General features: G+C 37.3%; 1 protein-coding gene across 7 annotated transcripts in view; it reads left to right on the top strand.

Annotated features, from left to right (window-relative positions):
* Window positions 1-27,831, top strand: part of Spidr (scaffold protein involved in DNA repair) — a 388,190-nt gene that overhangs the window by 138,192 nt on the left and 222,167 nt on the right. The window lies entirely within an intron of this gene.

Below are 27,831 nucleotides of genomic sequence, written 5' to 3'. Positions count from 1 at the left end.
CTATGTAGTTGAGGCTAGGCTGGAAATTGTTACATAGCCTCGGCCGGCCTCAATCTTTGGATCCTCCTGCCTCAGTCTCCCGAGTGCAGAGACTACAGATGTGCACCACCATACCTGGCCTTATTGATAATTTTTTAAAGTTTTATATATCTGTGAAATTCTTACAATTCCTAGATTTAGAATTAACCTACAGATCTTTAAAGTTAAGTTTTCCTTTCAGAGGTGGGATATTTTTAGTGTGTCTGTAGCAAGTGATGAGCACGTTTTGGAGTCTTCAAAAAGTCTCTGTGTAAAAGCTGCAGGCTACCTATAGGTACTGGCTTTTGCTTTGTGGCCTTGTGTCTTATACTCCTCCTCATTCCCTTTTCCAGATGTTTTCTGTTTTCATTTTGTGAGTATTTTTTTGCTCCATAATGGGAGTACAGGTTGAAAAATGAGAGTGGCAGGAACTCCTGTATTTACCTGAGAAGTGAGGTCTTCCTGTGTTTATATGCCATGCTATAAAATGGATAGTGGATTTTGCTCTTTAAGAAGACAAACTGGGATGCTTGTGCTAACCAAGCCAAATTTTACCAGATAGTAATGCTATCTTTAGGAATTTCAGCAAACCCATAGAAATGAAAATATGTTAAATAAATGCAATTTCATAAATTTCTCTGGAGTCATTCAACCTAACTATCTCAAAATCACCACTTTGAAAGAAGGAACAAATATATAAATATAATCAATAACTACAAACATATTAAAGAAGTTTGGTTTTCTAATTACCAATGATATAAAGCAAGGTACTTTGACAAGTGTTATTCAGCCCCAAATGTTGGTGGGAGTGTAAATCGATGCTTATTTGGCAATATGTCAAAATATGAATGTGATTATACTTTGATATAGAAATTTTATTTCACATACATTATCCTAGGCCAGGTGTGGTGGTGTGTGCCTGTAATCCCAGCTACTTAGGAAGTAGAGGCACAAAGATCGAGAGTTCAGGGCCAGCTCAAACGAAGTTAGTGAAACCTTGCCTCAAAATAAAAACAAAACAACAAACAAACAAAAAGGCTGGGGGTGTGGCTCAAGTGGTAGAACCCTTGCCTAGCACTGTAGGACCTAGCTTCAATTCCTAGTACCACAAAACAAAATAAATTAAAATCTAGCTATCCTATAAAATATATTACGAAAATGTCTTGCTTCAAACCCTTTAAATCTAAACACAGCATAAGGAGCAATCAACATGGGATAGATTAAATAAGTTACTGTATAGTTCTACAATGTACAGTAATTTAACACAATAATAAAATAGGTCCACTTTAGAAAGCTACCCATATCACAGAAATCAGGTCACAGGGCAATATTCAGAGTTCCCTATAGGAGGAAAAGCAGTAGGGTTGCTGGGGCAAGAGGAGCAGTCAAGGTGAAAGCTGGGGGCAGTACTACTTCTTTCTTGGTCATGTTACTAGTGAGATAATCTATACACTCTCTGCCTTAATCTGTTTAGGCTGCTGCAACAAAATGCCAGAGATGGAATCTCATTTGCCAAACAACAGAATTTATTTCTTCCAGTTCTGGAGGCTGATGTCCAAGATCAGGGTGCCAGCAGAATTGGTTTCCTCTGAGTCTTCTCCGCTTAGCTTTCAGAATGCAGTCCTCTTATGTGCATTCAGGGTCTTTCCTGGTGTGTGTACATCCCTGATATCCATTATAACAGTGTATCAGATTTGATTAGGGCCCACTCTAAAGACCTCATTTTAAATTAGTTACCACTAAAGGCCCACAGGTTAGGGCTTCAATGTAGGAGTTTCACTGGGGCACAGCTCTGTCCCTACCATTATCATAATAGTGTACATTTTTTCTACTGAATAGTTAAATCTCTTCTAGGTGAGTGGGCTAATGACTCTGCTCCCACAGGGCCCAAAGAAGCTTACTTGAAAACTTCCTAAACAGCTTTCATAATTTGACTTACATGTTGCTATACAGAGATTTTGCTTTTTGTTAAAAAGTGCTTTCTTAATTTAAAGAAGCAGTAATAGTATTTTTTACATATGTTAGAAGAAGAGACGTGTGGGAAGTGTTTAAAAAGTGAATGTATAATATGCTGGTAGACCTTATTTAGGTCATCTGTCTTAATAGTTTGGAAGTTTCTGCTCTTTAATTAAGAACTCTTTTTTCTTTATCCAAATGGTGACTGAAATGAGGCTAGATGCCACTTAAAATAATTTATACTTAATGAAGAAAAGTCAAAATGCTTCTTGAAAGGACTAGATAGTCTCTTTTTTTTTTTTTTAAATGGGAACCTGGCAAGTCATAGTGTATATTTTTTTCCTTGTACGCTATCTATTCTTTTCCTGCTGAAAGACTTCTATGTTCGTTTAAACTTTTTCAACCTAAGAACAATTTTTTTAAAACTGATAAAAGACTTTAGATGCTCATATTTGTCCTTTAGCAATAAATGGCTGCTTACTCCAAGTTGCTTGAAAGCCCACTGTAGGTATTACCTAATAAATTCTCATTGATTTTCTATTGGATGTAATGTTACCTTGGCTCTATGAATCTGAAAATAAACTATCACTAACTACAAATATGTTGATAAACAACTAAGAAAAAAACTTTTCAACGTGTAAAATTTCAAATATGTAGAAATAGAGTAGTGTAATTAATCCCATGTGCCTTCACATCATGTCAGCATTAATTATTAAATTAAAAGCTCAAACTACTGGTGAAAACTCAAAGCTTTAAATGTAATGTGATTCCACAGAAATACTTCATGAATTGAACATGTGTTTTCTTAAATGAAGTAGTTTTCTATGAAGTGATTATATTCATAGGGAAAGGGTGGTAGAATACATCTGGGTCACTGAATGTGTCCTGCCACCAAATCTGATGCCAGAACAAGGGCCAGAAACAAGTATATGATAGTTTATCAAAGGACAACAAGAGCTCTCCTTACCATATTTATTCATTCATTCAAAAATATTTATTGGTACCCCAGTGTCATATACTTTCCTTCCCCTCAGAATCTGTAACCCAGTATGGGAAGAAAGTGAAATCTGATTTTCCCCATTATCATGAATCTCACCATATAGCAGTAAATAGCCAGGAGTGGTGACACCCAACTGTATTCTCTGCTACGGGGGGCAGAGGTGGACAATTGGAACTTTAGGCTGTTGCGGTAAAAGTATTAGATCCTATCTGAAAAAGATACTCAAAATGAAAGGACCAGGACGCAGGTCATGTGGTAGAGCACTTGTCTGGCAAGTGTGAAGCCCTGGGTTCAATCCCCAGTACCACAAAATTGTTTTTTTAAAAACATAAGACGTTTAAATTATGATAGATCCATATGGTAGAACACTAAGTAGTCTTTTATGTGTGTGTGTTTGTCAGTACTAAGGATTGACCTCAGGGCTTTATGCTTGCTAGGCAAGTGCTCTATATTTGACCCTTGACCCCCAGTCGTTTTCCATATTTCTTTTTTCAGTTAACTTTTCAGATACAGTCTTATGCTAATTTTTCCTAGGCCACAAACTCATGATCATCCTGTCTGTGCTTGCTGGGTAATGTGCTATCACACCTAGCTTGTTTTTTTTTTTTAATTTTTATTGTTTTATTATTCATATGTGCATACATTGCTTAGGTCATTTCTACCCCCTGCCCCCATCCCCTCCCTTACCACCCACTCTGGCCCCTCCCTGTCCCCTTGACCCCCTCGATACCCGGCAGAAACTATTTTGCCCTTATATCTAATTTTGTTGAAGAGAGAGTATAAGCAATAATAGGAAGGAACAACGGTTTTTGCTAGTTGAGATAAGGATAGCTGTACAGGGAGTTGACTCACATTAATTTCCTGTGCATGTGTGTTACCTTCTAGGTTAATTCTTCTTGATCTAAACTTTTCTCTAGTTCCTGATCCCCTTCTCCTATTGGCCTCTGTTGCTTTTAAGGTATCTGCTTTAGTTTCTCTGCGTTGAGGGCAACACATGCTAGCTAATTTTTTAGGTGTCTTACTAATCCTCACACCTCCCTAGTGTGCTCTCGCTTTTATCATGTGCTCAAACTCCAATCCTCTTGTTGTGTTTGCCCTTGTTCTAATGTCCACATTTGAGGGAGAACATACGATTTTTGGTCTTTTGGGCCAGGCTAACCTCACTCAGAATGATGTTCTCTAATTCCATCCATTTACCAGCAAATGATAATAGTTCGTTCTTCTTCATGGCTGCATAAAATTCCATTGTGTATAGATACCACATTTTCTTCATCCATTCATCAGTAGTGGGGCATCTTGGCTGTTTCCATAACTTGGCTATTGTGAATAGTGCTGCAATAAACATGTCTGTGCAGGTGCCTCTGGAGTAACCTGTGTCACAGTCTTTTGGGTATATCCCCAAGAGTGGTATTGCTGGATCATATGGTAGATCAATGTTTAACTTTTTAAGTAGCCTCCAAATTTTTTTCCAGAGTGGTTGTACTAGTTTACATTCCGACCAACGATGGAAGAGGGTTCCTTCCCCCAGCCCCTTCCCCCCCCCCCCGCCCCCCGCATCCTCGCCAACACCTGTTGTTAGTGGTGTTGCTAATGATGGCTATTCTAACAGGGGTGAGGTGGAATCTTAGCATGGTTTTAATTGGCATTTCCTTTATTGCTACAGATGATGAGCATTTTTTCATGTGTTTTTTGGCCATTGGAATTTCTTCTTTTGAGGAAATTCTGTTTAGTTCACTTGCCCATTTCTTTATTGATTCATTTGTTTTAGGAGAATTTAGTTTTTTAAGTTCCCTATAACATCATCAATAGCTATAGTAAGATAGCAGGATATAAAATCAACATAGAAAAATCATTAGCATTTCTATACACTAACAATGAGCAAACTGAAAAAGAATGTATGAAAACAATTCCATTTACAATAGCCTCAAAAAAAAAATCAAATACCTAGGTGTAAACCTTACAAAAGATGTGCATGACCTCTACAAGGAAAACTATATACTTCTGAAGAAAGAGATTGAGGAAGACTATAGAAAGTGGAGAGATCTCCCATGCTCTTGGATTGGTAGAATCAACATAGAAAAATGTTGATACTCCCAAAAGTAATCTACATGTTTAATGCAATTCCCATCAAAATTCCTATGATATTCATTAAAGAGATCGAAAAATCTACCGTGAAATTTATATGGAAACACAGGAAGCCACGAATAGCCAAGGCAATACTCCATCAAAAGAACAATGCAGGAGGTATCACAATACCTGATTCAAACTATATTACAAAGCAATAACAATAAAAACAGCATGGTACTGGCACAAAAACAGACATGAAGACCAGGGGAACAGACTAGAGGACCCAGATATGAAGCCACACAACTATAACCAACTTGTCTTTGACAAAGGAGCTAATATACGATGGAGAAAAAGCAGCCTCTTCAACAAAAACTGCTGGGAAAACTGGTTAGCAGTCTGCAAAAAACTGAAACTAGATCCATGTATATCACACTATACCAAGATTAACTCAAAATGGATCAAGGATCTTAATGTCAGACCACAAACTCTAAAATTGATACAGGAAATACTCTAGAGTTAGTAAGTATAGGTAAGAACTTTCTCAACGAAACCCAAGCAGCACAGCAACTAAGAGATAGCATAGATAAATGGGACCTCATAAAACTAAAAAGCTTCTGTTCATCAAAAGAAATGGTCTCTAAACTGAAGAGAACACCCACAGAGTGGGAGAAAATATTAGCCAGCTACACATCAGACAAAGGACTGATAACCAGAATATATAGGGAACTTAAAAAACTAAATTTTCCTAAAACTAATGAACCAGTAAAGAAATGGGCAAGTGAACTAAACAGAACTTTCTCAAAAGAAGAAATTCAAATGGCCAAAAAAACACATGAAAAAATGCTCACCATCTCTAGCAATAAAGGAAATGCCAATTAAAACCACACTAAGATTCCACCTCACCCTGTTAGAATAGCCATCATTAGCAACACCACGAACAACAGGGGAAAAAGGAACCCTCTTACACTGTTGGTGGGAATGTAAACTTGTACAGCCACTCTGGAAAAAAATTTGGAAGCTACTTAAAAAGCTAGACATTGATCTACCATTTGATCCAGCAATACCACTCTTGGGGATATACCCAAAAGACTGTGACACAGGTTACTCCAGAGGCACCTGCACACCCATGTTTATTGTGGCACTATTCACAATAGCCAACTTATGGGAACACCCAAGATGCCCCACCACTGACGAATGGATGAAGAAAATGTGGTATCAATACACAATGGAATTTTATGCAGCTATGAAGAAGAATGAAATGTTATCATTCGCTGTTAAATGGATGGAATTGGAGAACATCATTCTGAGTGAGGTTAGCCTGGCTCAAAACACCAAAAATCGTATGTTCTCCCTCATATGTGGACATTAGATCAAGGACAAACACAACAAGGGGATTGGACTATGAGCACATGATAAAAGCGAGAGCACACAAGGGAGGGGTGAGGATAGGTAAGACAACTAAAAAATTAGCTAGCATTTGTTGCCCTTAACGCAGAGAAACTAAAGCAGATACCTTAAAGCAACTGAGGCCAATAGGAAAAGGGGAACAGGTACCAGAGAAAAGGTTAGATCAAAAAGAATTAACCTAGAAGGTAACACCCACGCACAGGAAATCAATGTGAGTCAATGCCCTGTATAGCTATCCTTATCTCAACCAGCAAAAACCCTTGTTCCTTCCTATTATTGCTTATACTCTTTCTACAACAAAATTAGAAATAAGGGCAAAATAGTTTCTGCTGGGTATTGAAGGGGTAGGGGGGAGAGGGAGGGGGCAGAGTGGGTGATAAGGGAGGGGGTTGGGGGCAGGGGGAAGAAATGACCCAAGCCTTGTATGCACATATGAATAATAAAATTTAAAAAAAGGCAAACTCAACAAGGGGATTGGACTTTGAGCACATGATAAAAGCGAGAGCACACAAGGGAGGGGTGAGGATAGGTAAGACATCTAAAAAATTAGTTAGCATTTGTTGCCCTTAACGCAGAGAAACTAAAGCAGATACCTTAAAAGCAAGTGAGGCCAATAGGAAAAGGGGACCAGTAACTAGAGAAAAGGTGAGATAAAAAAGAATTAACCTAGAAGGTAACACACAAGCATAGGAAATTAATGTGAGTCAACTCCCTGTACAGCTATCCTTATCTCAACCAGCAAAAACCCTTGTTCCTTCCTATTATGGCTTATACTCTCTCTACAACAAAATTAGAAATAAGGGCAAAATAGTTTCTGCTGGGTATTGAGGGGGCAGGGGGGAGAGGGAGGGGGCGGAGTGGGTGTTAATGGAGGGGGTGGGGGCAGGGGGGAGAAATGACCCAAGCCTTGTATGCACATATGAATAATTAATTAATAAATAAATAAAAAATATGTTCCCTATATATTCTGGTTATCAGTCCTTTGTCTGATGTGTAGCTGGCAAATATTTTCTCCCACTCTGTGGGAGTTCTCTTCAGTTTAGAGACCATTTCTTTTGATGAACAGAAGCTTTTTAGTTTTATGAGGTCCCATTTATCTATACTATCTCTTAGTTGCTGTGCTGCTGGGGTTCCATTCAGAAAGTTCTTACCTATACCTACTAACTCCAGAATATTTCCTACTCTTTCTTGTATCAACTTTAGAGTTTGTGGTCTGATATTAAGATCCTTGATCCATTTTGAGTTAATCTTGGTATAGGGTGATATACATGGATCTAGTTTCAGTTTTTTGCAGACTGCTAACCAGTTTTCCCAGCAGTTTTTGTTGAAGAGGCTGCTTTTTCTCCATCGTATTTTTAGCGCCTCTGTCAAAGACAAGTTGGTTATAGTTTTGTGGCTTCATATCTGGGTCCTCTATTCTGTTCCCCTGGTCTTCATGTCTGTTTTTGTGCCAGTACCATGCTGTTTTTATTGTTATTGCTTTGTAATATAGTTTGAAGTCAGGTATCATGATACCTCTAGCATTCTTCTTTTGACTGAGTATTGCCTTGGCTATTCATAGCTCTTGTGTTTCCATATAAATTTCACGGTAGATTTTTCGATCTCTTTAATGAATGTCATTGGAATTTTGATGGGAATTGCATTAAACATGTAGCTTACTTTTGGGAGTATCAACATTTTTACTATGTTGATTCTACCAATCCATGAGAACGGGAGATCTCTCCACCTTCTATAGTCTTCCTCAATCTCTTTCTTCAGAAGTGTATAGTTTTCCTTGTAGAGGTCATTCACATCTTTTGTTAGGTTTACACATAGCTTTTGATTTTTTTTGAGGCTATTGTAAATGGAATTGTTTTCATACATTCTTTTTCAGTTTGTTCATTATTAGTGTATAGAAATGCTAATGATTTTTCTGTGTTGATTTTATATCCTGCTACCTTGCTGTAGCTATTGATGGTGTCTAGGAGCTTCTGAGTAGAGTTTTTTGGGTCTTTAAGGTATAGGATCATGTCTGCAAATAGGGATATTTTCACAGTTCTTTACCTATTTGTATTCCTTTTATTCCTTCTTCTTGCCTAATTGCTCTGGCTAGGAATTCCAGTACTATGTTGAATAGGAGTGGAGATAGTGGGCATCCTTGTCTGGTTCCTGATTTTAGAGGGAATGGTTTCAGTTTTTCTCCATTAAGTATAATGCTGTCTGTAGGTTTGTCATATATAGCTTTTATAATGTTGAGGTACTTTCCTTCTATTCCTAGTTTTCTTAGAGCTTTTATCATGAAATGGTGTTGGATCTTATCAAAGGCTTTTTCTCCATCTATTAAGATGATCAAGTGGTTTTTGTCTTTGCTTCTGTTAATGTGGTTTATTACGTTTATTGATTTTCGTATGTTGAACCACCCTGAATTCCTGGGATGAAGCCTACTTGGTCGTGGTGACTAATCTTTTTGATGTGTTGTTGAATTCGGTTTGCCATTATTTTGTTGAGGATTTTTGCATCAGTGTTCATTAAGGAGATTGGCCTATAGTTCTCCTTTTTGGTGATGTCTTTGCCTGGTTTTGGGGTAAGTGTAATATTGGCTTCATAAAATGTGTTAGGCAGTTTTCCTTCCCTTTCTATTTTGTGGAACAGTTTAAGGAGGATTGGTATCAGTTCTTCTTTAAAGGTCTGATAGAATTCAGCAGCAAATCCATCAGGTCCTGGACTTTTGTTTTTGGGGAGACTCTTGATTGCCTCTTCAATTTCATTTTGTGTTATAGATCTATTCAGGTGATTAATTTCCTCTTGATTCAGTTTTGGATGATCATATGTATCTAGAAGTCTGTCCATTTCTTTAAGATTTTCGAATTTATTTGAATATAGGTTCTCGAAGTAGTCTCTGATGATTTCCTGGACTTCCATGGTGTTTGTTTTTATTTCCTCTTTTGCATTCCTGATTCTACTAATTTGTGGTTTTTCTCTCCTCATTTTAGTCAGGTTTGCCAGGGGTCTGTCGATCTTGTTTATTTTTTCAAAGAACAAACTTTTTGTTTCATTAATTCTTTGTATGGTTTTTTGGTTTCTATTTCATTGATTTCAGCTCTTATTTTTATTATTTCTCTCCTATTTGATTTGGAATTTGCTTGTTCTTGTTTTTCTATTAGTTTGAGATGTATCATTAGGTCATTGATTTAGGATCTTTCGGTCTTTTTAATATATGCATTCATGGTTATGAACTTTCCTCTCAGGACTGCCTTTGCTGTGTCCCCTAGGTCCGGTAGGTTGTGTTTTCATTTTCATTGACTTCCAGGAACTTTTTAATTCCCTCTTTTATTTCATCAATGACCTGTTGTTCATTAAGTAATAAGTTATTTAGTTTCCAGCTGTTTGCATGTTTTTTGTCTTTACTTTTGTTGTTGAGTTCTAGTATTATTGCATTGTGATCAGATAGTATGCACAGTATAATTTCTATTTTCTTATATTTCCTGAGGCTTGCTTTGTGCCCTAAGATATGATCTATTTTGGAGAAGGTTCCATGGGCTGCTTAGAAGAATGTACATTGTGTAGAAGTTGGATGAAATCTGGCTTGTTTTTAAGATAGGGTCTCACTAACTTTTTGTCCAGTTTGCCTCTCACCACAATTCACCTGTCTTTTACCTCCCAAGGCTGGGATTATAGGCATGTACCACTACATCTAGTATCTTTATTTAAAGTCGCCTCCTATTTTGTACTTTTTTAAACCATGTCTAAATGACATATTCATCCAAATATGCCCTTCTGGTTAGGGTCTTTGGATAGTTCTAGAAATAAAGTTTGTGTACATAGAAAATGAGTGAACTTTGAGCCTTTTGCTATATTGTTGTCACAATAACTGACAAAGGCTGTACCTATTTCTAGTGCTGCTAGTTTTGTAGTCATTCCAGTACCACATTCAGTTTTTTTATTGAATTTATCCTCTTCATAGTCTCAGCATGTAATACATATTGGGATTTTTTTCTACCATACATAACTCTGTGGTAGACATATTACATGCATTGTTTTGTGCTTACCTCAGATGATTTTTCAGTGTGAGGCACTGTTTCAGTAGGCTGAAGAGTGTGCATCTTGTTGCTTTTACTGTGACTTTTTAATTCTTTAGTTGTTCATAAACATTATAGCAGAATACCTGGTACCTTTTTCTTCTGTTTTGCAAGTTCATTTCATAATGTGTACTCAGATATTTGTTTCATGTCCTAAGGACTCTATTATTAATTTATATACCTGCTTTATATATTTAAAATTTTACTTGCACAGTTATATCACTTAGGATAATGTTTTGTTGTTTCCTTCCAATATGATCCTTTATCTGGTTCAAGTCTTATTACTATGTCTAAAATTTCCAAATCAAAATATGTTCACTACTGTATTCCCTAGAATAATGATTGACATGTAGTAGACATCAATAACCACATGGCTAATGTTGAGTATTAAATCACCATGAAGATCTTATCAGCCTTGGTATGCTCTCTATTTGAATGGGAAGACTGTGTGTATGTACATTCATTTTAGAACATTTGTTGATAGGACTGCATGAAATAAAAAGCTTCTTCATAGCAAAGGAAATGGTCACCATAGTGAAGATACAGCTCACAAAATGGGAGAAAATCTTTTCCAGCTATACATCTGACAAGGGATTAATAACCAGAATTTACAGGAATCTCAAAAAACTAAACTCCCAAAGAATCAATGACCCAATGAAGAAATTGGCAAATGAATTGAACAGAAATTTTTCAAAGGAAAAGTTACAAATGGCAAAAAAAAAAAATCCCTGGCCGTAAAGGAAATGCAGGTCAAAACTGCACTGAGATTCCACCTTACTCCTATTAGAATGGCTATCATCAAGAACACAAAGAACAAGTGTTGGTGAGGATGTGGGGAAAAGGAACCCTTACATGTTGTTAGTAGGAATGTATGTTAGTATAACCACTGTGTAAAACAGTGTGGAGATTCCTAAAAAAACTAAAAATAGAACTTCTGTGTAATCCTCCAATATCACTCCTTAGTGTATATCCAAAAGGTATGTAAGTCAGGACATAATAAAGATACTTTCATAACCATGTTTATTGCAGCATTATTCACAATAGTCCAGGAATGGAAACAGTTTGGTTAATCCTACAACTACCCCTGATGAATGGATTAAGAAAATGTGACACACACACATGTACACAATGGAATATTGTTCAACCATAAAGAAGAATGAAGTTTTTTTCATTTGCAGGTAAATGACTAGAACTATGATACATCATGTTAAGGGAAGTAAGCCACATGCATAAAGAGTAAGTCACATGTTTTCTATCATATGTAGAAGATAGACACAAATACAAACACTATCATATATATATATACACACACACACACACACACACACGCACACACGCACACATGTTTCTAATATGGAGACAATTAGAGGAGACTAGGGGAGTAAGGAAAGAAGAAGAGAATGTTAGAGAATGAATAATATTGAAATACATTACTTCTGTGTAGGAAAAAGACACAATAAAATGCACCAAAAACTGTTGAACATTACAGGGTTAGAGGAAAGGGTTAAGGAAGAGTAATGAGTGGGTTAGAGTGATTAAAGTACAATATATCTATAGTAAAAATACCAAGGCAAAACCTCACTGAATAATGATAATACACTTAAACAATAAAGGACAAGAATGTAAAACAGGTCATGATAAGGGGAGGGTAAATGAAGTGGGTAAAGGAGGGTTAATATAGTTGATGTATTTTCTATACATGCATGAGTATGGAACAGTGAAAACTGTCAAAGTCATTTTAAGACTTTTAAGAGAGGGAGAATACTGGAGGGGATGAACCAAACTGGGTTATATTATACGCATATATGGAAATGACAACAAAATCTCCTGCGCAACTAATATACATTAATAAAAATGTTAAAAGATTAAAAACATTTGCTGAATATTTACTTACTGTATAATAGGTCTTGTACTAGAAAATGGGAATATAGCATTCCAAGTGGATGACAAATTATCTCTGCTCTTAAGGAGTTCACAGCCTAGTGGAAAAGAAAGTTATGAATAATTCTAAAAGACTTTGGTAAGTAGAGTAATAGATTCTATATAGGAGATATGAGAATGCTGAAGAGGTAAGCACAACTGGTAGATAAGTCAGTCGGGGTAAATGGGTATTGTGTGAGTGGGAGATGGATTTAAGTGCCTGTGCACATATGTATGTGTGCATGCATGTGCTGGGCAGAGAACAAATTGAGAGAATAGTGTCAGGGGTACCATCATGGAATTGGTGATGCCCTTTGTGAGCTACAAGGGCTAAGTTGGACAGAAGCAGGGGAGAGAATATAAGGGCATGATTAAAGACCAAAAAGCTAGAATGGCACAGGTATATGACATTCGGGAGTACCCTCTGTGGACAAAGGGGAAGAAATTAGAAGGCAGAAATGGCAGAAAGTGAGGCTGGAGGACTTGGGTACAGTGTTAATGAGCTTCAGTTTACTCCACTGGTGTCCTGGATAGGAGGATGTGATCTGATTCACAAATTAAAGTCTGGATGATGACTGGGTGAAGGAGGCATCTAGGAGGTTTTGGTTGTAGCTCAGGTGTGAAACAGGTGGTCTTCAGAACTAGGATGGTAGACAGTGGATTTGGAATATATTCTGGAGTTTGAGCCAACAGGATTAGTTTTTGGGTTTGGTGTGATTTGAGAAGGAAAGACAAGAAACAAAGAAGATAAGCACAATTTTGACCTGAGCATATAAGTGAATGATAATGCCATGTACCAAAATGGAGAGACTTGGGACAGATTTGTGAGGTATGGTCAACAATACATTTTTGGTACTAGTAATAACCAGTGCACTGAGTAAGCACAAAAAAGAAGCTTTATCATTTATCAGCTGTTCTGGTTTTCAGTGTAACCTATATGCGGTAAGTGGCAGAGGACTAAGGTACAACTCATTGGCTTGTTCACATGTACCTGGTTCCTCCTTCATATTTTCCACCTGGAATTCTTTGAAATGAAGAAAATTTTGGCTTCTATTGCTAGGAGCAAAGCAGTGCTAAAGATGGAAGATTTGTTTACTATGTGGGATTATCTTCCTGTAGGGACAGCCAAGTCAGTCTTTTTCCCACAAAATTGCAATGTCTTGAGGGGAAATGAATAGAAAAGAAAACTAATGCAGTGTGAAAAGGAAAGAATGAAGACCATAGAGTAATCTTTAGAATCTAAAAAACTAGAGGGAGGGAGAAAAGGAAAGTAAACATTTGTGATTACATGAGGAAGTGTCTCAAAAAAAGAAAAGAAAACCCGCATTAGAGAAGTTCCGCAGCAGAGTTGAACAAGCAGAACATAGAATCATTAAACTTGAAGATAAAGAAATTAAACCTACCTAGTCTGAGGAACAGAAAGAAAAAAGTGAAGAAAATTAACATAATCCAAGAGACTCAAACATTAAACATAGAAACCTACAGGTTGTACTGGTACCTGGAAGATAGAGACAGAGAACCACAAAAATACTTAAAGAAATAATGGCTATAACTTCTCAAATTTAATGAAAAACTTTATAGATCCAAGCCCTAAGAAAAATGAATGCAGAGACCACAATAAGATACCTTATAAGGAAATTCCCAAAACCCAAAGTAGTGTACTGATGGCAGCAAAAGAGAGATGTTTTGTCATGTACAGGGAATCCTCACTAATACAACTGGATTCCCCATCAGAAACCAAGGGGACCAAAGGACAGATTAAAATCTTTTTATTTTTTAAAGTAACTTTTTGAAAAATTTTCATACTTTAATCATATCTACCCCTGTTCCTAATCTCCTCCCCCAATCCCCTTGTCCTCACTATTAGTCTCTCTTCTACCTTCCTGTCAGTTTTCCCCCTAGATTCCTCAAATGAAAGAAAACATAACAATACATTTCTTTCTGAGTCTGTCTTATTTCACATAACACACTGGTCTCCATTTCCACCCATTTTCTTGCAAATGACATGATTTCATTCTTACTTCTGGCCGAATAATGTTGTGTGTATTTATATATTTATCCAGTCATCTCTTGATAGGCATCTAGGCTGGTTCCGTAGCTTGGCTAATATGAATTAGTTCTGTTATAAAAAAAATAATAGTTGTTCAGGTATCTCTATTGTATGTTGCCTTTGATTCCTTTGGGAATATATCCAGAAATGGTACAGCAGAATCATATGGTATATCTAGTACTAGTTTTTTGAGGAACCTCCTTACTGATTTTTCCATAGTGGCTCTAATTTACATTCCCAACAACAGTGTATAAGAGTTCCTTTTTCCCGACATCCTCACTGGCATTTATTTATTTATTTATTTTGTATTTTGATGATAAGCCATTCTGATTGGGATGGCATGAATCACTTAAAGAAGACATTTATGTGTAAGTGGAAAGATATCCTTTGTTAGTTATTTGAAAGGCTTATTGTTTTTAAGTGACAAGATGATCCAAATGAGAGTATTTGTTAGATACAGTCCTTATCAAAATTCCAATGCTATTTTTTGTATAAGGAGAAAGCCCATCTTAAAATTCATACAGACTATGAGGTGATCCATAAAGCCTGAACAATCTTGCAAAAGACAAACAAATTTAGAGGATTCACACTTCTTGATTTCAAATCTTAATACAAAGCTACAGTGATCAAAATGGTATGGTACCAGTAGAACGATAGAGCTATGAACCAATGGAAGACTAGAGAATCCAGACATAAACCCTTTTGTTATGGATTGAATCATAATTTGATGGGCTATTGGGAGGTGATGGAAACTTATGAGTGGGACCTATTTGAAGGGAGTGGGTTCTTAAGGCTCTGCCTTTGGGGACTGTATCTTGTACTAGGCATCTCTCTCTCTCTCTCTCTCTCTCTCTCCCTCCCTCCCTCCCTCCCTCCCTCCCTGCCTCCCTCCCTCCCTCCTCCCTCCCCCCCCCACCTCCTTGTCTCTGTTCTGCCATGCATGAGGTAAGCGTCTTTCCTTCCCTGTTCCTTCCAGCATGATGTATTTCCTCTCCACAGGCCCAGAAACAATGGAGCCAAGGGACAGTGGACCAAAACCTCTAAAATCATACAACAAAATAAATCTGTCCTCCTTCATATTTTTCTCTCACATATTTTGTCAATACCATTCATATGAGCATGTGATTTATTAAAATGAGGGTATACTTTAACTTTTTCTCTCTTAGAGCAAGGTTTATTTACTTCAGAGACGCTATATTCCCTTGTCTCAAGAAAGTAATTCTGCTGCAACAACACAGTGGTAACAGAGACATAAGGCAGTTCTGATCCAGCTTTGAAGTCCAGTACAGAACTTTATGGTTAAAATAGTAAAGTTGTGGTTAAATATTAAACATTATTGAATGAATGGAATGCTTCATATCTGTTGCAACCTTTGGAATGGTCTTTTTGTATTCTTTATTACAAAGGCAAAGATTAGGAGAACAAACAAAAAAGTTTAACTGAATTTTTTTTGCTTTCTGGCCATGTGTTCTGAAGTGCAGTGTTAACAAGCACAGCCCTGCATCCTGTCCAGTGAGAGTATGCTGGCCACAGCACTGCTCTACATTGCTGCCCTCTGGAAGGGCATGCCACTAAGCACACTGTGGCTTATTGTGTTAAGTAAATATGTGAACAAAATAGCATGCCTTATTATTTAATATAGACTTACTCTTGCTTAAAAGGTGTTGGAAATAATCAGATTCTCTGTCTTCTTAGTTCACATCATAGAAGAATAACATGCTATCCCTGCACATGTCCCAGCTGGAATAAAGAAGAGTTTCTGTAATTTTTCTAAGTTACTTTTTCAGTGCAAAGATAATAATCTATAAAATACAAGCAAACAGACAGACAGAGGCCTTTGAATGGTTTGTTTTCAAATTGACAATGGCTTCTTGTGACCAGTGAGAGTCCATACCAAGTCCACCTTTGTGGGAATTGTTCTTTCTTCCTGGAGTGGCCTTTTATGCCATGGTCTGCCTATAAATTGATAAGTTTTCTGCTCTTTTTCTTTGTTCCACCCCTGATCTTTCTGTTCCAGGCAAACTTTGATGGCTCCATCCTGCATGGCACCAGATGGCAGCAGATGGCAGAACCTCTAGTTACGTTTATGCCTTTCCTCCTATGCTGTGAGCTTCTTGAGTGCAAGCAAGTATAATTTATGGCTTCAGTGCCAATCTGGGCTTTGCAAGACCAGTGTAGTCATATAGTTTCCATGTATTCCCACAGGAACTTAACATTAGACTCCACTCACTTCTGAGGAACTAGAAGAAAGGTGGTTATTTTTGTGTTAGTTTTGCAACTATGAAAATACATGATTTAATGGCTCTTCCTACCCCAACAAATGGTTGGGAAGCTTCTTTCTTGTCCACACCTTATAGGATAGTGGGCTTTTAGAAAAAGAGACAAACTTCACTTAACAGTATTATGACAAGCAGAAAAGAAAATACTTAGAATTAGGCATGATCGCTGGGCTTCCAGTTGTTCTCACTGGGAATATATTCTCTCACACAGCTACAGAGTCCCTTTAGCATTCCTTTTGGGGAAAGAAAACTGACAAAAAGAAAAAAAAAAATGTACCTTGACTGATCAATGATGCTAAGTGGAGGACCTGTTTTTTGTATATTTGACCATAAATCTTAAGCATATTATAAAATAAAAATTTTCATAAAATGGGTCTCCTTTTAATAATATGTGGAAATTTTATGTGAGTTCTAAAAAGAATTTAAAAGTTATGTTTTGAAAATATTTATTTTGAGCTTACAACTCTCCCCAGTAAAAATGCCATCCTTAGCCATTTTGAAGCTATAGCCATATAAGAATAATCCAAAGGTGAGGCCTCCACTGTCTGAAAGATTATCCCAGCCCCATCACAACATCACACTTCATGGTGGTTTTACTGATGGGATTGAAGGGCAGTCTCTTCTGGGAAAGCAGTGAACTAGTCAAGTGATTGTGTTGCATATTTTCTGTTTCAGACAAGCCAATATAGTGTAAGTGTGGCATTCTAAACCTATTCCCTTCCCAAAGTTGGCTTCAGAGCTTTTTCCCTGGCAACAGAAACTACAAATGCATGTTTGATTTTATTCTGGCATCTAAAATTAAGGATTTTAGAAAGAATTGACTTAGTTTAAGAATTGAAAATTCAGTTCAACAGAAGGCTAATTTATTACTTGCTCTTTTTTGTAAGAGGTCAGTAGAATTTGTCATTTCCATTTTGCATAATATTAGTGAAACTGAGTTGCTGAAATCAGTTAAGTTTGTGGCAAAGCCATAAGTAACATTCAAAAATCCTTAGTTCTCAGGTCATTGTGGGTTGTGTCTTGCCATTTTTTACCAATAGTTCCATGGACAGTAAATTATAGAAAACTAATTCTATAATCTGTAAAATTTCAGTAGAATTTAAAGTTGTTTCCAGGAAGCAACTTTATATTCTGGAACTATTTCATAGATTCTCCTCAACTACTAAGGAGGTGACAATGGGCAAAGGAGAAAGTGTGTTGGTAAAGAAAGACTTTTATTTGTGTTACTTGAAAGCAGCAATAATGTCCTGAAATATTACTCAGAAGATAAGTAGAGCTATGTTATTGTCCAATTTAGTCCCTTGTTCAGGAGAGCTATTTGGAAAGCTCATTGAGCAGTGGCTAGCATAGGCCGCTAAAACTCTACCTACAATTTTCTCCATGTGTGTCAGTTATTCGTGAAGTGTCTGTTGTCTCACTTATGTTTTATTTTTAACTTCTTTTCTGGAAGAAAAAACTGAATATTGAGAATTGGATATATGCTTGTTTCACTGATACAGTGACTTTCTTTTCCCCTTTCACTATGTTGGGGATGGAACCTAGGGCTTTGTGCATAATAGGCAAGCACTCTACCACTGATTTCCATCCCCTGCCATTGTTCAGTGATCTTCAAAATCACGCATTGATTTAGAAACTAGATTCTATTATATAAAATTTTAAGGAAAGTATTGTTTTCAAAATTTTTTCGTACTCACTAATCTGACATGAATCTGAGCATTTGGACAAAACTCTTTTCTGTGAATTTATAAAAACTCTTTTCTGTGAATTACATAAAAGGCTACATGTTCCTTGTCTTTTACATCTCTTAAAGTCTGTCATGCTGATTTTATGTCAAGTTTTAGACATGGAGAAGAGAGAAAATAATAAACATGTCAGTACCTGAGTCTACAAGACACATATAAAATGACCTGAAAAGATAGATGATTAGGATTTCTTCACTGATATGGTATTATAACTGGAAAAGAAGCCAATTCTTTGTTATTGGTTTCATTTTAATGAAAATATATCTTAACATCCTTTTTAAAATTGATTGCAACTCATTTAAAAGAAAATATAAGTTGTTTGAGTTACTTCTTTGAGGTTTTTCTCCCAGAAATTGTTCCTAACACTGAGTCATCTATGAATATCAGACAGAGCCAGTTTAAAAGTAGCCATTTTAATACAAAAAAATTAACTTGAAAAATTGCAAAGCATGTATATTTTCAGTAAAGGCCTTTGGAATAATCTCAGTCTCAAGCTACTATTTTCACTCTAAATGTTCAGGTTTACTTTTAGATATCATATTTGACAGTCTTGTTGAAGCTGTAGGTTTAAAGCCAAGTGTTCGAGTGTTGCTTCATAGGCAAACAAGCAGGTCTGTTAGATCTAAACTCAGGGATGACTAGCATGTAATGAGTTATCTTCAGAGCTGAAGGAGAGTTGTAAGAACACTGGATTTGGAGTGAGGATTTTAGACTTAAGTCTTCTATATGATTGCCTTGTGATAAACAGTGAACAAGCATCCTGAGTGCAATGAATCTCTGTTTTCACAGCTGTGACACTGAACATTAAGAACTACCTCATTAGGTTGTCAAGGAGATTATGGAAATGCCATGTGAAAGTACTCTAGCACTCACAGTTTAATAAACTGTAGCCACAGTTGAGCTACAGTTCCTTAGATGGAAGACGTGGTCAGTGGCATTCTCAGCTATGCAGTCCCCAGTGTTGCCTTCTTTCAGTTTTTTCATCCCTCTGGCCTCTTACTTAGTTCACTAACCCAGGGAGTCTTTACCTGGAACCACAACCTAGACTTCGTTCTGATTCTTCAGTCTGCCTCTAAGTCAGCAGGTCACGCTTATTTATTATGCATCCTATCTTATTCCAAAGTGAGTTTTAATTGGCTTATAAAAATGTAAGGATCCAAAAAGTGCAGAAATCTGTATATTAGAAAAGTAAACAGGCAGTGGTGATGGAGAAGACTCTGTCAACAGCAGAACTCAGGGGTTTGCCTGAAAAAAGATTCCTTACACTAGAAAAACACAGTGATATCTAACTGTGAGAATACAGAAATAAACCAACATATGATATGAGAGCAAATAAAATAACCTGTTTATATTTGATTTGCTCTGTTTATATCTGTTAGTGCAAGCTGTCAGCATAACAGCTCAGTGCTACTCAGTGAGATTATGAATTTTTTACTATTTATTGGCTCTATTCTCATGGGAATATTTTTCAGCATCTCTGGGCATAATTTCTTTTGTGAGGAAACTGGAGATAAAAATAAAACATTAATGTTAAGCTTTATGAAATGTAAAGTCTGGTACCAGTGTCTGTACATGGTAGATGCTCAATACATTTTAATTTATTATTCATAGTAATTGGTAATGTTCTCTACAATAGAAATAATTTTTTTAAACTAGATAGAACTGATGTGTTTAATCCAGGGATAGGTTTTAAGACATCTAGAGGAAAAAATGTCAACCCTTTACTACTTAATAAATATCAGTTCTTGAAAACTGTCTCTTGATAACTCTTTAGTGGCAGGGAACTTAAAATTCTGTTGGCATACTTTCACTCTTTGTTCCATGCAATAAATATTCTTAGAGTGCTAAGTGCAGTGGTGCTGTAATATAGGGCCTTTATGGAGCTGGCAAGTCTGTAAACAAGCAGCTGTAGCACAGTGGACAGGGGCCTGTGAGATGGTGCCCACAGCATAGAGAGGCATGTTGCACTATGAGGGAGGAGTTAAAGAGGCGAGAGAGTGTGAAGCATAAAGCAAAAGCTATGCTCACTTGAATGGAATGAGGGGGTGATTGTGAAGTGGAAGAGGTATGGTCAGGATGAAGCTAGAGCACTTACAGCATCCAGGGCATGAAGGACTTGTGCTGTGAACAAAGAGTACTTGCAGTCTGGAAGACAGAGGGGTCTGTAGAGGATTTATATCAGGTCTGTATTTTTGAAACCCACCAGGGTAATTTGAAGAATGAGTTCAGAGCAGGACGAGCAACAAGCCTGATGAAAATTCATCCCTAATGAGGTAATTACAATTGAGCAAGGCAAAAGACATTGAGAAGAGATGGCAGCAGAGGGGAGAAGAGCCCTTTCTGGTCTTGGGTGCCTAGGAGAATGAGAATAGGGACAGAAGGAGTGACTATTTTTAGCTGGAAAGTTTGGGGTTGGTATAATGGGTGGATGATATCACCTTCACAGTCATGAGAAAACAGATGGAGGAAAAGTTTTAGGATATTCTTCTTGCCTTACTTAAATGCAGATTGACCATCTGTACTTTAAAAGTCAACTGAAATTGCTGAAAATGAGGACTCTTAGATCTGCATGTGCCTCTGGGACCTGTGGGATTCATTCTGAGCATATGGTCACTGTGTTTAACTCAAGGTTGTACTCTGAATAGAACATTTCTGAGTGTTTGGAAGCACTCACTCCTTCACTAAAAGGAAAACCTCAGTAAAATACTCATGAAGTTATAATCCTAGTGTGACATCAGATGGTCATCACCATTTACTGTTGTTCCACAGTAAATAGACTGAAAGAAAACGGGTCAAACTGAATGCTTTACCTAGGGATATCAATTCCAGACCCACTGAGTGTATAGGAATATTTAACATAGCTACAACTTTGGTGTTTTTTCTTTTTCCTTTTGGCAATACTGGGTCTCACACTTGTTAAGCAGGTGCTCTACCACTTGAGTGATTCCCCCAGAACATATAACTTTGATTTTTGAGTAATTGATCTGAAGCCATGTTTAATTAACTCAAGCAATTCCTTATCAAGGTCATTCCTAGCTTATGGTAATAAAATAATAAAATGATTTGTTTTTTAATAAACTTTTTCTATTTGTTCTTCTTTTGATTAGGGAGGCATTCACCACATCCAAAAGTGGTATAAAGTCAGTGAGATAAATTTTTAAAAGAAAGGGGTGTGGCTGGCATGCTGGTACATACATAATCCCAGAGGTAGGAAGCAGAGGTAGGAGGATCAAGACCAGTTGCTGAGTTTCTCCTCCAAACAACAGAACTCTAGTAATGAGCAGTAACTAGAAAATGTCCTCCAGGCAGCCTGCTCTTCCTAGACTAGGAGCACAGATGCCCAGGACAGCTTATCAAGAAGATTTCAGCATACATTATAGATGAAAGTTATTGAGCTGATAGAACTGTAATTTAGGAAAGAAGTAAAGTTTACCAATTTAAAAATAGGCTATCTTGTGCTCAGAAACTGAACAGCATTTGGTTAAACTAATAGTTGGGCTCCATAGTGCTATGAGGACTGTGGTAATTTCTTTAGAATTTACCATCTAATTTCTCTTAGTTTGTTTCCAAATGATGCTTGGTTAGATCATCTGACTTTACTATAAAGGCAGAAAGTTTGATATTCAATTTCCAGGTATTGGGTCTCATTATGCTTTGAATTTAATTGAATCACAGTAAAAAGAATTGTGATCATCAGCCTAAAAAGGTGAATTTATCACATTTAAAGCTTAGGATGGAAGAAAAGGTAAAATAATAAATAATATCTTTGAGAATTTCTTCCCATATTTTACAAGTATTTGGTTGTTTTGAATATACCTAATGAGTCAAGATACAGACATTTATAATCCAAGAGAGCCTGCCTGGAGTCCAGCATTGTGCTAGTCATTGAAGATCTGGGGGTAATATAGAGAAAAGACCCAATGGATTTAGTGTCCAAAGTAGATTAGGAAAAAAGGCAATTTAAGTAGTTAAGAAGTTATACAGTATTCATAGAACTAGCTTAAAAGCTCTGTATTAGACACCAACATCTTTGTCTCTTAGTCTGTAGGTTAAGTATTTGATTAGTTAACTGTGTCCTAATAATCTAGAGGGAAAACATAACAGCATGTACCATTTTGTTAGAATGTGAGATTTGGGGGCTGGCAGAATGGTTCTAGTAGTAGAATGCCTACCTATGAAGGATGAGTCCAAGTTCAAACCCCAGTACTGTCAAAAAAAATTAAATAAAATATGAGGTTTGTACTTGAAACTTTCCAGATCTTACTAATGAGGAAATTCCAAGCATTCTACAGTAACAGATATTATTAGTGGGTAGCCAGTGGATGACATCAAATGTCTGAATGGTCAGCAGCTCCATTCACATAAACTGAACAGGCACAATCTGGGATCCAGTGTTCTCCATGCTGTCAGTGATCAGTGGGAAAGTAACCTGTGTGTACTCCCCTGTGACCTGGCTTGGGTTTCGGAGTTTGCATGGGGCGTAGCTAAGAGTGATGAAGAAGCACAGTCCCTGATCCCTGCTATCCCAGGCCAGCTGAGGCAGCACTGACGTGTGTACATATGATCTTTAGGGCCCTTTGAGATGGTTCATTTTCATTCCTTTATGGTGATTAATTCCTTCATTGGGAACAGGTTGGCTTGTCAGACTAAAACTATAGTATTACAGCAGGATTTTCTTGTTGTTTACAAACAACAAGATTGTTTGTCCAAACTTTCAAGACTTTAGTACTAATTTTATTAATCTCATCACTATGTTTTGATGGAATGTTGGCAAATACAACTATTCATTTTTACAAAAGCAAAAATTAGGGATACTGAAAAGTTAATTCAAGATGATAAGATAATTGGCAAAGAGGAACCTGAAGCCAGGTATTATCACAGGATTATTGAATAGTGAGGGTAGCAGTTGCAGAACAGGGGAAGGATTTTTCTTGAAGGACAGTACAAGACATCTCACTAGAGCTGTTCTTTCGACATTACTCTTTAAAGTGTGCTGGGTACTCTTATCCTCTGGCTGACTTCCTAGTTACATTGCCGCAGTGCCATGACTGCTGTAAAGTATAATGCAATCTCTTCATTACATTGCATTTAGGGTTTATAGTAGATGAGAGGGATCTGGAGAAAGGGGAATGTAATTTGACATTTATATATATAGGGTAAGTGAAACATGGAAAATTTTATGTAGCTGTTAGGTTCTGAGATTAATGGTTAAATGGAGGACATAAAGAAGTTTGAGGGAGTTTTCTAGGGGTGAAGGTAATGTTCTGTAGCTCAGTGGGTGCCTGCCTTATACAGGTTGTATACATTTGTCTGAGTTCAGTGACCATTCATTTAAAGTCTATATTTCATTGTATGTAAATTTTGTCTTTAACAAAACTGAAATATTGAATACCACAAGCTAAAGTATTTGAGGGAGATGTGTACAGATGTCTGGAATTTACCTTGAAATGCATCAAACATAAATTAGACTTTGGTATTAGAGGAAAAAAAGTGTGTTACTCAAATATAGTGCAATGATAATAACAGAGTCTAGATGGTTTTTCTTATAAAATTGTTCATTTATCTGTATGTTTGAAACTTCCCTAATAAATATGATAGAACAAAAAGAAGGCTCATGGGGTTGTTTTTTTTTTTAACTTAGAGTTTCCAGAAAATTGTAACAACAGAGATCTTTCTTGTTCTGAGAAGTTCTAGCTATAAGCAATTAATGAGATGATTGTATGTACAAATAAAATCTGAAACCAAGAAGCTCCAGGTTGTGGGGTCATGTATACAGCTTCAAGGCACTATTTTTCCTACAGGTATTTTTGACCTTCAGTCTTTGTGCCCAAGCTATATTAAATAACTATGGACAGAATGAATATAGAGAAAAAGAGGGACAGTGAAGATAAGAAAACAGTTTGGGAAAGTAGCATGTGAGTGACTTAATGAATTATATGATCAAAAAGGTAGCTGTATGCAGTTGGATTTTACAAAAACCTAAGGGAGGCTAGAGGTGTGGCTCAAGCAGTAGAGTGCTTGCTTTGCAAGTTCAAACACCAGCCCCACAAAAAAAAAGAAAGAAAAAAAAAGATTAAAAGCCTAAGGGAGCATGGCTCAAGTGGTAGAGTGCCTGCCTACAAAACTTCTAAAAAGGTTTATTTGAGTTGGGCATTCTCTAGAGATAGTTCTTAGTTTCTGTTCATTCTGATCAGCTACATTTTAAGTATGATAGTCATCTGTCTTACTCTGAGTAGTAATTGTAAATGGATGATAATACCACATTTAATATAGATTAAAGCCAATATTTATTGTATTCTGCCTCTACTCAGAGTAAATAAAAAACATTCTTGGGGGATTTTTAATATCCTAGTAACCAGGTTTTTTTTTTCTTGAGACAGGGTCTTACTTTGTTGCCCAGATACCTTGAGCTCCAGGTCAGCCTCCCAAGTAACTGAACTACAGGTGTGCACCACTGTGCATGGCTGGGATCTGTCACCTTTTTGTTTGTTTGTTTTCTTGGCAGTACAGGAGTTTGAACTCAGTATCTCACACTTGCTAGGCAGGCGCTCCACCTCTTGAGCCATGCCTCCATCCCTTTTTGCTTTGATTATTTTTGAGATAGAGGCTTGCATTTTTACCAGGGCTGACCTCAAACTGAGGTCCTCCTACGTATGCCTCCTGAATAGCTGAGATATAGCCAAGTGTGTGCTAGCTTATTGGTTAGCTTAATGCTAACCTTTTCCCTGGGCTGGCCTTGAACCACAGTCCTCTCAATCTCTACTTCTAAAGTAACTAGTATTATAGAGCTACTTTGCCCAGCCTGGAATCTATCACTTTTAATGTGAGGTCTCCACATAGTTTATGTAACAGTACAGGGTGAACATAGTGGGGAGGTATTTGTATCTAAAGTACGCCCTTTCTTTTGTAGCCCTGTGCAGCTTGTAGTTGCCAGTTTTGGTTTTGTTATTGCTGGTAGGGTGGTACTAGGGTTTTAACTTGGGACCTCATGCTTGCAAGGCAGGCCCTCTACACCTGAACCATACCTTCAACCCTTTTTTCTTTATTTTTCAAAAAAGATCTCTCAGTTTTGTCCAGAACTGGCATCAGACTACAGTCCACTTACTTATGCTTTTTGTATAACTGGGATTACAGGTGAGCACAACCACACCTGACTTAGTAGTTGAGATGTCATTGTGCTAACTTTTTTGCCTGATCTGGCCTTGAACCAATCTCTGCTTCCCAAATAACTGGGAATACAGATGTGTGCTACCAGCTGTATTTTCTGTAGTTGGCAGTTCTACTTTTATTGGTCACCTGTGCCCTTTGAAATCTTTTTCTAAACATTTATTCACTCCTTCTTTCAAGACCTATGACACTCTTTAATTGATAGAGCTGCCCTCTTTCATTGTACTCTTTGATACTCATATTTCCTTTGAGCTTTATACATCTTTCAGTTTCTCATTGCTGCTTCTCTGGATGAGGCCATCTGCTGCTGGTGCCTTTGTATGCACAGGCCCAGCAAACATTCATGAAATAGGTGTTATGTACTAGGCATGCAGGTGTGTTATCAGTGATGCTCTCAGATGACCCCGGATGAGAAGATCTCAGGTCCTTGCATCTTAGAACAAAGCACTGGACAGAGACACAGATTGCAAAGTAGTAGTAGATTTTATTGAAAGTGAAAGGAGGGTGGGGACATAGCTCAAGTGACAGAATACTTGCCTAGTGTTCATGAGGCCCTGAGTTCAAACCCCAGTACTGCACAAAAAATGGCAAACAAAGCAAAAGGAAACTTGAGGCACTGCAAAAGAAAGAGTGGCCAGATGGCACAGAAGCCCCCATCTTTCTTCAAAGAGTCATTTGTAGGTTGTAAGGGCAAATGGAAAAAATCTGGATGGTCTTTGCAGGAGAGGCAAGGTGATTGACAGGTTTAATTGACAAGAACTTGTTATATAACGGGGGACATTCTGTGCATGCACTTACGCTGATTCCTAGGTTTTAATTTATGTATGAGATGTGACCAATATTCATAAAGTCTTAAGTAGAGGGCTTTCCCTAAAAGGCCAGATTGAGGACAGATTTCCTTTTCCTGGGTGTGTGCCATTTTCCAGTCTGAACCTGCCAAGAGACTCCCTTGTCTTTTGGGGAACTTACAACTGCAGAAAAATTTACAAATAAGGGATGTCCAAGAATGGTACAGGGCAGGGACAAGGAGGAATTCAGCAGGGAGTGACTTTTTCAGGGGGGGATTGAGTCCCATGGAGGCTTTTTTCTTTTCCTGTTGCTAAGGCTAGCAACAGGATGCCTCAGATGCTGGGAAAGAAATATTTGAATAGGCAACTACAAGCACAAAGTGTTGCAAGAAAGGTCTCAGTAGGGCACCAAAGGGGCATTGTGCACTGGTGTAGAATTTAGAGATTCTTCCTGAATAATGAAGACAAGCTAGTAAAATAGCAAGTTCTAGGCTCTGTATTCTCATGGCATTACCCTCTGCTGACCCATGGGGGTCACTCCCATTCCCAAAATTGGCTGGAAGGACTGATGGCCCATTTAGGGCAGATTAGGTCAGACAGATTATCCCTGTAGAATGTAAGAAACTGAACTCCAAAGATGAAACAAGGGAATTGATGAATAAATTCATTTTGTTATCTCTGTGGTAAATGTGAAAATTACATTATGTTCCTTTTTTCTAGGTATATACTCCCTTTATATATTCTTATCACAGGGGTCTATGGCCACAGTAAAATCAGCTATCACAACTATAAGGCCACTAAGGCATTTTGGTCTCTTCTGTTATATATGTCATCTGATTATAGCTACTTCAATCAAGTAACTCATCCTTAGAAGTATATTTGTTGGATGGGCATGGGATGGAGTTGGTATTTTATCTAGAGAAAACTCTCCAATTTTGACAATCAAATTCAATCATGCTAAAGAAAATTTAAGTGTTCCTTCATCAAGTTAGCAAACTGTTTATGTGATATCTATTTCCAGAATAATCAATGGAACCAGTTTTCAAGAATGAATTTAAATAACTGGGTTGTAGAAGTCTTCCCCACAAAGGAAGATGGATAGTGCCTGGTACAAGGCCTGACCCAAAGAAATTACTTACTACAGGTATATAGTGAGAGTGAACATTGGAGTTAGGCTCTTTTCCCAGGTTAGAACCAGTAGACAATAGTAACGATGCTTCCTTTATACTCCTTTGTGGGCAGATGAGCCAGTTCCCCAACAGCACTTGCTGGGGGGAGGCCATCTGCATATTTCTTTGGAGCTGCTATAAGTTTGGTGGTAAGGCCAAATAAGGTGTTCCATCTCCCTTAGGATGACCTCAACTGCTCCTGACTGTGGT

The sequence above is a fragment of the Castor canadensis genome, chromosome 3, assembly GCF_047511655.1.
Source record: "Castor canadensis chromosome 3, mCasCan1.hap1v2, whole genome shotgun sequence".
Taxonomy (NCBI): Eukaryota; Metazoa; Chordata; class Mammalia; order Rodentia; family Castoridae; genus Castor; species Castor canadensis.
This window is presented reverse-complemented; position numbering and strand designations above follow the sequence as displayed.